The 12,593-nt window shown below is 43.6% G+C and overlaps 1 long non-coding RNA gene across 3 annotated transcripts in view; it reads right to left on the bottom strand.

Annotated features, from left to right (window-relative positions):
- Positions 1 to 6,649, bottom strand: part of LOC307185334 — a 3,778,167-nt gene extending 3,771,518 nt beyond the window's left edge. For all 3 annotated transcript variants that reach the window (XR_013827964.1, XR_013827965.1, XR_013827990.1), the window contains exon 1: positions 6,553 to 6,649. This is a non-coding gene — a long non-coding RNA (uncharacterized lncRNA). The remainder of the gene's footprint in view (positions 1 to 6,552) is intronic.
- Between the last annotated feature and the right edge of the window lie 5,944 nt (positions 6,650 to 12,593).

Below are 12,593 nucleotides of genomic sequence, written 5' to 3'. Positions count from 1 at the left end.
ATGTAAATTGCCAACAGCCACTCTGGAGAAGAGTATGGTGTTTCCTGAAACATCTAAAAAACAAAGCAACAGAGCCTAGGGCACTTCCACTTATGGTCCTATAGCTTAAGGAAATTAAAATCAAAAAGACACAGCCACCCCAAAGTTTGGGACGGCTCTGTTTACAAGAACCTCGTTTACGGTACAAGTTCAATATCACAGAAAGCGAAAAATGGATAAAGAAGTTGTGCTACTTACGTACAATGCAATATCACTCAGCAATGAAATCTATGTCATCAGGCCCATAGCAGCATAATGAGAGGATTCAGGTACGATGATTCTAAGTGAAATAAGTCACAGAGAAAAAGAAACATCATAAGATATCACTTCTACACGGTATGTAAACTTGGCTACAGAGGAACTGAATTACAAAACAGAACAGGGTCTCAAATGTAGAAAACCAACTTATGCTTGCTTAAGGGGAAAGGTGAGTTGGGGTGCTGCATAAAACCAGAGATTGAAATTAGCACAGATACCGTTCCATAAGCCAAATATGTAATAGACAAGAGCTACTCCTTGTTCAACGAAGTGGACTCAACACCCCATATTAAACGCCTAATTATATTCATGACTAGTAAGAATCTTAAAACCTATGGATTTATATGTCTCTGAAAGAGAATCAAGCGTGTGTACAGTGGCATAAGTGCAGCAGTCATAGGATTGGTGAGGTAAGGTGAGCAATTGCAGACCCTTTGAAGTCATATTGCATGGTACCCATTCCATGGGTCTCAACTCTCCAGGTTTAAGGGATTCTTCCTTCAGCTAAAACATGCATGTGGAACCCAGAGTATGATCCACCGTGTGATCGGGAAACGTGTTCAAATGTGTCTCAGTTTTTGTCCCCTGGTTCTCGGGTGCAACATTCCAGACGCTTTACTAACACTCTCCCCACTTGGAGAGTCAGTGCCTTTAACCTCCTGTTTGGCCCAGTTTGCAATTTCTGCGGAAAATGAACAGGAATAGGGAGAACCAATGAGAGACTAGCTGGAGGTGTCTGGACGGGCAAATTTAACCCTCATTTCCCACCAGGAAGAGGAAATAACCAAAGGCTCAGCGGGCCGTGCCGGAACCAGATTAGGGCCTGAAGCCATCCTGCGGTGTTGCGGCCAGCTCAAAAGAAAGCGAGTTGAAGAAAGGAGCTCAGGGGCACTGTAATTCACAAACCTGCAGAGTTATAAATGACAGCTATCATCCAAAAATATACTGAAGTAAGGCTGCCAAGAGGACTTGAAAGCGGGGCAGAATTGCAGGAAACCGATTTCAGGAGGTAGACTGTAATTGCATTTCAAGCATAGGAAGAGAGGCAGAACGTCCACAATGATGCACTTGGCCAAAAAGGGCGTATGCGTTTTTTCCTGAATATATTCAGGAAAAAACGCATACGGCCTTTTTGGCCAACCAAGCAAGCTTCCAAAGGAAATCTGCACTACAATGAAGTCTCACTTCCCCCTGGTCAAAAGGGCCATCTGAAAAAAGTGTAAAATCCAGAAAGGCAGGACAGGCCATGGAGAACTGGGAGTCTTGTTATGCTGATGGGCGGGATGTAAATTGCCAACAGACACTCGGGAGAAGTGTATGGTGTTTCCTGAAACATCTAAAAAACAAAGCAACAGAGCCTAGGGCACTTCCACTTATGGTCCTATAGCTTAGGGAAATTAAAATCAAAAAGACACAGCCACCCCAAAGTCTGCGACACCTCTGTTTACAAGAACCTCGTTTACAGTACAAGTTCAACATCGCAGAAAGTGAAAAATGGATAAAGAAGTTGTGGTATTTACTTACAAAGCAATATCACTCAGCAATGAAATCTATGTCATCAGGCCCTTAGCAGCACAATGAGTGGATTCAGGTATGGTGATTCTAACAGAAATAAGTCACACAGAAAAAGAAACATCATAAGATATCAGTAATACACGGAATGGAAACTTGGCTATACAGGAACTGAATTACAGAACAGAACAGGGTCTCAAATTTAGAAAACCAACTTATGCTTGCTTAAGGGGAAAGGTGAGTTGGGGTGCTGCATAAAACCAGAGATTGAAATGAGCACAGATAAAGTTCCTTAAGCCAAATATGGAATAGACAAGAGCTACTCCTTGCTCCACGAAATGGACTCAACACCCCATATTAAACGCCTAAGAATGAACCTGACTAGTAAGTATCTTAAAACCTATGGATTGCTATGTCTCCAAAAGAGAATCAAGCATGTGTACAGGGGCATAAACGCAGCAGTGATAGGATTGGAGAGGTTCGGTGAGCAAATGAAGACCCTTTGAAGTCATATTGCATGGTACCCATTACACGGGTTTCAACTACCCAAGTTTAAGGTATTCTTCCTTCAGCTAAAACATGCATGTGGAACCCAGAGTATGATCCACCGTGTGATCGGGAAACGTGTTCAAATGTGCCTCAGTTTTTGTCCCCTGGTACTCAGGTGCAACATTCCAGACGCTTTACTAACACTCTACCCACTTGGAGAGTCAGTGCCTTTAACCTCCTGTTTGGCCCAGTTTGCAATTTCTGCGTAAGATGAACAGGAATAAGGAGAACCAATGAGAGACTAGCTGGAGGTGTCTGGACGGGCAAATTTAACTCTCATTTCCCAACAGGAAGAGGAATTAACCAAAGGCTCAGTGTGCCGTGCTGGAACCACACTAGGGCCTGAAGCAATCCTGCGGTTTTGCGGCCATCTCACAAGAAAGCGAGTTGAAGAAAGGAGCTCAGGGGCACTGTTATTCACAAACCTGCAGAGTTATAAATGAAAGGTATCGTCCAAAAATATGTTGAAGTAAGCATCCCAAGAGGACTTGAAAGCGGGGCAGAATTGCAGGAAACTGATTTCAGGAGGTAGACTGGAATTGCATTTAAAGCATAGGAAAAGAGGCAGAACGTCCACAAGGAGGCACTTGGCCAAAAAGGACGTATGCGTTTTTTCTAAATTTATTCAGGAAAAAGCGCATATGCCCTATTTGGCCAACCAAGCAAGCTTGCAAAGGAAATCTGCACTACAATGAAGTCTCACTGCCCCCCGGTCAAAAGGGCCATCTGAAAAAAGTGTAAAATCCAGAAAGGCAGGACAGGCCATGGAGAACTGGGAGCCTTGTTATGCTGATGGGCGGCATGTAAATTGCCAACAGCCACTCTGGAGAAGAGTATGGTGTTTCCTGAAACATCTAAAAAACAAAGCAACAGAGCCTAGGGCACTTTCACTTATGGTCCTATAGCTTAAGGAAATTAAAATCAAAAAGACACAGCCACCCCAAAGTTTGGGACGGCTCTGTTTACAAGAACCTCGTTTACGGTACAAGTTCAATATCACAGAAAGCGAAAAATGGATAAAGAAGTTGTGCTACTTACGTACAATGCAATATCACTCAGCAATGAAATCTATGTCATCAGGCCCGTAGCAGCATAATGAGAGGATTCAGGTACGATGATTCTAAGTGAAATAAGTCACAGAGAAAAAGAAACATCATAAGATATCACTTCTACACGGTATGTAAACTTGGCTACAGAGGAACTGAATTACAAAACAGAACAGGGTCTCAAATGTAGAAAACCAACTTATGCTTGCTTAAGGGGAAAGGTGAGTTGGGGTGCTGCATAAAACCAGAGATTGAAATTAGCACAGATACCGTTCCATAAGCCAAATATGTAATAGACAAGAGCTACTCCTTGTTCAACGAAGTGGACACAACACCCCATATTAAACGCCTAATTATATTCATGACTAGTAAGAATCTTAAAACCTATGGATTTATATGTCTCTGAAAGAGAATCAAGCGTGTGTACAGTGGCATAAGTGCAGCAGTCATAGGATTGGTGAGGTAAGGTGAGCAATTGCAGACCCTTTGAAGTCATATTGCATGGTACCCATTCCATGGGTCTCAACTCTCCAGGTTTAAGGGATTCTTCCTTCAGCTAAAACATGCATGTGGAACCCAGAGTATGATCCACCGTGTGATCGGGAAACGTGTTCAAATGTGTCTCAGTTTTTGTCCCCTGGTTCTCGGGTGCAACATTCCAGACGCTTTACTAACACTCTCCCCACTTGGAGAGTCAGTGCCTTTAACCTCCTGTTTGGCCCAGTTTGCAATTTCTGCGGAAAATGAACAGGAATAGGGAGAACCAATGAGAGACTAGCTGGAGGTGTCTGGACGGGCAAATTTAACCCTCATTTCCCACCAGGAAGAGGAATTAACCAAAGGCTCAGCGTGCCGTGCCAGAACAAGATTAGGGCCTGAAGCCATCCTGTGGTGTTGCGGCCACCTCACAAGAAAGCGAGTTGAAGAAAGGAGCTCAGGGGCACTGTAATTCACAAACCTTCAGAGTTATAAATGACAGCTATCGTCCAAAAATATATTGAAGTAAGGCTGCCAAGAGGACTTGAAAGCGGGGCAGAATTGCAGGAAACCGATTTCAGGAGGTAGACTGGAATTGCATGTAAAGCATAGGAAAAGAGGCAGAACGTTTACAATGATGCACTTGGCCAAAAAGGGCGTATGCGTTTTTTCCTGAATATATTCAGGAAAAAACGCATACGTCCTTTTTGGCCAACCAAGCAAGCTTACAAAGGAAATCTGCACTACAATGAAGTCTCACTGCCCCCCTGTCAAAAGGGCCATCTGAAAAAAGTGTAAAATATAGAAAGGCAGGACATGCCATGGAGAACTGGGAGCCTTGTTATGCTGATGGGCGGGATGTAAATTGCCAACAGCCACTCTGGAGAAGTGTATGGTGTTTCCTGAAACATCTAAAAAACAAAGCAACAGAGCCTAGGGCACTTCCACTTACGGTCCTATAGTTTAGGGAAATTAAAATCAAAAAGACACAGCCACCCCAAAGTTTGGGACGGCTCTGTTGACAAGAACCTCGTTTATGGTACAAGTTCAAAATCGCAGAAAGCGAAAAATGGATAAAGAAGTTGTGGTACTTACTTACAATGCAATATCACTCAGCAATGAAATCTATGTCATCTGGCCCATAGCAGCATAATGAGTGGATTCAGGTACGGTGATTCTAAGTGAAATAAGTCACACAGAAAAAGAAACATCAGAAGATATCACTACTACATGGAATGTAAACTTGGCTACACAGGAACTGAAATACAAAACAGAACAGGGTCTCAAATGTAGAAAACCAACTTATGCTTGCTTAAGGGGAAAGGTGAGTTGGGGTGCTGCATAAAGCCAGAGATTGAAACTAGCACAGATATCATTGCATAAGCCAAATATGTAATAGACAAGAGCTACTCCTTGCTCAACGAAGTGGACTCAACACCCCATATTAAACGCCTAAGAATATACCTGACTAGTAAGAATCTTAAAACCTCTCGATTTATATGTCTCCGGAAGAGAATCAAGCACGTGTACAGCGGCATAAACGCAGAAGTGATAGGATTGGTGAGGTTCGGTGAGCAAATGCAGACCCTTTGAAGTCATATTGCATGGTACCCATTCCATGGGTCTCAAATCTCCAGGTTTAAGGGATTCTTCCTTCAGCTAAAACATGCATGTGGAACCCAGAGTATGATCCACCGTGTGATCGGGAAACGTGTTCAAATGTGTCTCATTTTTCATCCCCTGGTACTCGGGTGCAACATTCCAGACGATTTAGTAACACTCTCCCCACTTGGAGAGTCAGTGCCTTTAACCTCCTGTTTGGCCCAGTTTGCAATTTCTGCGGAAAATGAACAGGAATAGGGAGAACCAATGAGAGACTAGCTGGAGGTGTCTGGACGGGCAAATTTAACTCTCATTTCCCACCAGGAAGCGGAATTAACCAAAGGCTCAGCGTGCCATGCCGGAACCACACTAGGGCCTGAAGCAATCCTGCAGTGTTACGGCCAGCTCACAAGAAAGCGAGTTGAAGAAAGGAGCTCAGGGGCACTGTAATTCACAAACCTGCAGAGTTATAAATGACAGCTATCGTCCAAAAATACATTGAAGTAATTCTGACAAGAGGACTTGAAAGCGGGGCAGAATTGCAGGAAACCGATTTCAGGCGGTAGACTGGAATTGCATGTAAAGCATAGGAAAAGAGGCAGAACGTCCACAATGATTCACTTGGCCAAAAAGTGCATATGTGTTTTTTCCTGAATATATTCAGGAAAAAACGCATTCGCACTTTTTGGTCAACCAAGCAAGCTTACAAAGGAAATCTGCACTACAATGAAGTCTCACTGCCCCCCGGTCAAAAGGGCCATCTGAAAAAAGTGTAAAATCCAGAAAGGCAGGACAGGCCATGGAGAACTGGGAGCCTTCTTATGCTGATGGGCAGCATGTAAATTGCCAACAGCCACTCTGGAGAAGTGTATGGTGTTTCCTGAAACACCTAAAAAACAAAGCAACAGAGCTTAGGGCACTTCCACTTATGGTCCTATAGCTAAGGGAAATTAAAATCAAAAAGACACAGCCACCCCAAAGTTTGGGACGGCTCTGTTTACAAGAACCTCGTTTACGGTACAAGTTCAATTTCGCAGAAAGCGAAAAATGGATAAAGAAGTTGTGGTACTTACGTACAATGCAATATCACTCAGCAATGAAATCTATGTCATCAGGCCCATAGCAGCATAATGAGTGGATTCAGGTATGATGATTCTAAGTGAAATAACTCACACAGAAAAAGAAACATCATAAGATATCACTAATACACGGAATGTAAACTTGGCTACACAGGAACTGAATTACAAAACAGAACAGGGTCTCAAATGTAGAAAACCAACTTATGCTTGCTTAAGGGGAAAGGTGAGTCGGGGTGCTGCATGAAACTGGAGTTTGAAATTGGCACAGATATCGTTCCATAAGCCAAACATGTAATAGACAAGAGCTACTCCTTGCTCAACGAAGTGGACTCAACACCCCATATTAAACGCCTAAGAATACACATGACTAGTAAGAATCTTAAAACCTATGGATTTATATGTCTCCGAGAGAGAATCAAGCGTGTGTACAGCGGCATTGCGCAGTAGTGATAGGATTGCTGAGGTTCAGTGAGCAAATGCAGACCCTTTGGAGTCATATTGCATGGTACCCATTCCATGGGTTTCAACTCTCCAGGTTTAAGGGATTCTTCCTTCATCTAAAACATGCATGTGGAACCCAGAGTATGATCCAACGTGTGATCGGGAAACGTGTTCAAATGTGTCTCAGTTTTCGTCCCCTGGTACTCGGGTGCAACATTCCAGACGCTTTACTAACACTCTCTCCAGTTGGAGAGTCAGTGCCTTTAACCTCCTGTTTGGCCCAGTTTGCAATTTCTGCAGAAGATGAACAGAAATAGGCGGAACCAATGAGAGACTAGCTGGAGGTGTCTGGACGGGCAAATTTAACTCTCATTTCCCACCAGGAAGAGGAATTAACCAAAGGTTCAGTGTGCCATGCCGGAACCACACTAGGGCCTGAAGCAATCCTGCGGTGTTGCGGCCAACTCACAAGAAAGTGAGTTGAAGAAGGGAGCTCAGGGGCACTGTGATTCACAAACCTGCAGAGTTATAAATGACAGCTATCGTCCAAAAATATATTGAAGTAAGGCTGCCAAGAGGACTTGAAAGCGGGGCAGAATTGCAGGAAACCGATTTCAGGAGGTAGACTGGAATTGCATTGAAAGCATAGGAAAAGAGGCAGAACGTCCACAATGATGCACTTGGCCAAAAAGGGCGTATGCGTTTTTTCCTGAATATATTCAGGAAAAAACGCATACGCCCTTTTTGGCCAACCAAGCAAGCTTACAAAGGAAATCTGCACTACAATGAAGTCTCACTGCCCCCCCCCGGTCAAAAGGGCCATCTGAAAAAAGTGTAAAATCCAGAAAGGCAGGACAGGCCATGGAGAACTGGGAGCCTTGTTATGCTGATGGGCGGGATGTAAATTGCCAACAGCCACTCTGGAGAAGTGTATGGTGTTTCCTGAAACATCTAAAAAACAAAGCAACAGAGCCTAGGGCACTTCCACTTACGGTCCTATAGTTTAGGGAAATTAAAATCAAAAAGACACAGCCACCCCAAAGTTTGGGACGGCTCTTTTGACAAGAACCTCGTTTACGGTACAAGTTCAAAATCGCAGAAAGCGAAAAATGGATAAAGATGTTGTGGTACTTACTTACAATGCAATATCACTCAGCAATGAAATCTATGTCATCTGGCCCATAGCAGCATAATGAGTGGATTCAGGTACGGTGATTCTAAGTGAAATAAGTCACACAGAAAAAGAAACATCAGAAGATATCACTACTACATGGAATGTAAACTTGGCTACACAGGAACTGAAATACAAAACAGAACAGGGTCTCAAATGTAGAAAACCAACTTATGCTTGCTTAAGGGGAAAGGTGAGTTGGGGTGCTGCATAAAGCCAGAGATTGAAACTAGCACAGATATCATTGTATAAGCCAAATATGTAATAGACAAGAGCTACTCCTTGCTCAACGAAGTGGACTCAACACCCCATATTAAACGCCTAAGAATATACCTGACTAGTAAGAATCTTAAAACCTCTGGATTTATATGTCTCCAAAAGAGAATCAAGCACGTGTACAGCGGCATAAACGCAGAAGTGATAGGATTGGTGAGGTTCGGTGAGCAAATGCAGACCCTTTGAAGTCATATTGCATGGTACCCATTCCATGGGTCTCAAATCTCCAGGTTTAAGGGATTCTTCCTTCAGCTAAAACATGCATGTGGAACCCAGAGTATGATCCACCGTGTGATCGGGAAACGTGTTCAAATGTGTCTCATTTTTCATCCCCTGGTACTCGGGTGCAACATTCCAGACGATTTAGTAACACTCTCCCCACTTGGAGAGTCAGTGCCTTTAACCTCCTGTTTGGCCCAGTTTGCAATTTCTGCGGAAAATGAACAGGAATAGGGAGAACCAATGAGAGACTAGCTGGAGGTGTCTGGACGGGCAAATTTAACTCTCATTTCCCACCAGGAAGCGGAATTAACCAAAGGCTCAGCGTGCCATGCCGGAACCACACTAGGGCCTGAAGCAATCCTGCAGTGTTACGGCCAGCTCACAAGAAAGCGAGTTGAAGAAAGGAGCTCAGGGGCACTGTAATTCACAAACCTGCAGAGTTATAAATGACAGCTATCGTCCAAAAATACATTGAAGTAATTCTGACAAGAGGACTTGAAAGCGGGGCAGAATTGCAGGAAACCGATTTCAGGCGGTAGACTGGAATTGCATGTAAAGCATAGGAAAAGAGGCAGAACGTCCACAATGATTCACTTGGCCAAAAAGTGCATATGTGTTTTTTCCTGAATATATTCAGGAAAAAACGCATTCGCACTTTTTGGTCAACCAAGCAAGCTTACAAAGGAAATCTGCACTACAATGAAGTCTCACTGCCCCCCGGTCAAAAGGGCCATCTGAAAAAAGTGTAAAATCCAGAAAGGCAGGACAGGCCATGGAGAACTGGGAGCCTTCTTATGCTGATGGGCAGCATGTAAATTGCCAACAGCCACTCTGGAGAAGTGTATGGTGTTTCCTGAAACACCTAAAAAACAAAGCAACAGAGCTTAGGGCACTTCCACTTATGGTCCTATAGCTAAGGGAAATTAAAATCAAAAAGACACAGCCACCCCAAAGTTTGGGACGGCTCTGTTTACAAGAACCTCGTTTACGGTACAAGTTCAATTTCACAGAAAGCGAAAAATGGATAAAGAAGTTGTGGTACTTACGTACAATGCAATATCACTCAGCAATGAAATCTATGTCATCAGGCCCATAGCAGCATAATGAGTGGATTCAGGTATGATGATTCTAAGTGAAATAACTCACACAGAAAAAGAAACATCATAAGATATCACTAATACACGGAATGTAAACTTGGCTACACAGGAACTGAATTACAAAACAGAACAGGGTCTCAAATGTAGAAAACCAACTTATGCTTGCTTAAGGGGAAAGGTGAGTCGGGGTGCTGCATGAAACTGGAGTTTGAAATTGGCACAGATATCGTTCCATAAGCCAAACATGTAATAGACAAGAGCTACTCCTTGCTCAACGAAGTGGACTCAACACCCCATATTAAACGCCTAAGAATACACATGACTAGTAAGAATCTTAAAACCTATGGATTTATATGTCTCCGAGAGAGAATCAAGCGTGTGTACAGCGGCATTGCGCAGTAGTGATAGGATTGCTGAGGTTCAGTGAGCAAATGCAGACCCTTTGGAGTCATATTGCATGGTACCCATTCCATGGGTTTCAACTCTCCAGGTTTAAGGGATTCTTCCTTCATCTAAAACATGCATGTGGAACCCAGAGTATGATCCAACGTGTGATCGGGAAACGTGTTCAAATGTGTCTCAGTTTTCGTCCCCTGGTACTCGGGTGCAACATTCCAGACGCTTTACTAACACTCTCTCCAGTTGGAGAGTCAGTGCCTTTAACCTCCTGTTTGGCCCAGTTTGCAATTTCTGCAGAAGATGAACAGAAATAGGCGGAACCAATGAGAGACTAGCTGGAGGTGTCTGGACGGGCAAATTTAACTCTCATTTCCCACCAGGAAGAGGAATTAACCAAAGGTTCAGTGTGCCATGCCGGAACCACACTAGGGCCTGAAGCAATCCTGCGGTGTTGCGGCCAACTCACAAGAAAGTGAGTTGAAGAAGGGAGCTCAGGGGCACTGTGATTCACAAACCTGCAGAGTTATAAATGACAGCTATCGTCCAAAAATATATTGAAGTAAGGCTGCCAAGAGGACTTGAAAGCGGGGCAGAATTGCAGGAAACCGATTTCAGGAGGTAGACTGGAATTGCATTGAAAGCATAGGAAAAGAGGCAGAACGTCCACAATGATGCACTTGGCCAAAAAGGGCGTATGCGTTTTTTCCTGAATATATTCAGGAAAAAACGCATACGTCCTTTTTGGCCAACCAAGCAAGCTTACAAAGGAAATCTGCACTACAATGAAGTCTCACTGCCCCCCCGGTCAAAAGGGCCATCTGAAAAAAGTGTAAAATCCAGAAAGGCAGGACAGGCCATGGAGAACTGGGAGCCTTGTTATGCTGATGGGCGGCATGTAAATTGCCAACAGCCACTCTGGAGAAGTGTATGGTGTTTCCTGAAACATCTAAAAAACAAAGCAACAGAGCCTAGGGCACTTCCACTTACGGTCCTATAGTTTAGGGAAATTAAAATCAAAAAGACACAGCGACCCCAAAGTTTGGGACGGCTCTGTTTACAAGAACCTCATTTATGGTACAAGTTCAATATCGCAGAAAGCGAAAAATGGATAAAGAAGTTGTGGTACTTACATACAATGCAATATCACTCAGCAATGAAATCTATGTCATCTGGCCCGTAGCAGCATAATGAGTGGATTCAGGTACGGTGATTCTAAGTGAAATAAGTCACACAGAAAAAGAAACATCAGAAGATATCACTACTACATGGAATGTAAACTTGGCTACACAGGAACTGAAATACAAAACAGAACAGGGTCTCAAATGTAGAAAACCAACTTATGCTTGCTTAAGGGGAAAGGTGAGTTGGGGTGCTGCATAAAGCCAGAGATTGAAACTAGCACAGATATCATTGCATAAGCCAAATATGTAATAGACAAGAGCTACTCCTTGCTCAACGAAGTGGACTCAACACCCCATATTAAACGCCTAAGAATATACCTGACTAGTAAGAATCTTAAAACCTCTGGATTTATATGTCTCCAAAAGAGAATCAAGCACGTGTACAGCGGCATAAACGCAGAAGTGATAGGATTGGTGAGGTTCGGTGAGCAAATGCAGACCCTTTGAAGTCATATTGCATGGTACCCATTCCATGGGTCTCAAATCTCCAGGTTTAAGGGATTCTTCCTTCAGCTAAAACATGCATGTGGAACCCAGAGTATGATCCACCATGTGATCGGGAAACGTGTTCAAATGTGTCTCATTTTTCATCCCCTGGTACTCGGGTGCAACATTCCAGACGATTTAGTAACACTCTCCCCACTTGGAGAGTCAGTGCCTTTAACCTCCTGTTTGGCCCAGTTTGCAATTTCTGCGGAAAATGAACAGGAATAGGGAGAACCAATGAGAGACTAGCTGGAGGTGTCTGGACGGGCAAATTTAACTCTCATTTCCCACCAGGAAGCGGAATTAACCAAAGGCTCAGCGTGCCATGCCGGAACCACACTAGGGCCTGAAGCAATCCTGCAGTGTTACGGCCAGCTCACAAGAAAGCGAGTTGAAGAAAGGAGCTCAGGGGCACTGTAATTCACAAACCTGCAGAGTTATAAATGACAGCTATCGTCCAAAAATACATTGAAGTAATTCTGACAAGAGGACTTGAAAGCGGGGCAGAATTGCAGGAAACCGATTTCAGGCGGTAGACTGGAATTGCATGTAAAGCATAGGAAAAGAGGCAGAACGTCCACAATGATTCACTTGGCCAAAAAGTGCATATGTGTTTTTTCCTGAATATATTCAGGAAAAAACGCATTCGCACTTTTTGGTCAACCAAGCAAGCTTACAAAGGAAATCTGCACTACAATGAAGTCTCACTGCCCCCCGGTCAAAAGGGCCATCTGAAAAAAGTGTAAAATCCAGAAAGG

This window comes from Stenella coeruleoalba (assembly GCF_951394435.1).
Source record: "Stenella coeruleoalba genome assembly, chromosome: 4".
Lineage (NCBI taxonomy): Eukaryota > Metazoa > Chordata > Mammalia > Artiodactyla > Delphinidae > Stenella > Stenella coeruleoalba.
The sequence above is the reverse complement of the archived record's forward strand: the minus strand, read 5'-3'. Positions and strand labels throughout refer to the sequence as shown.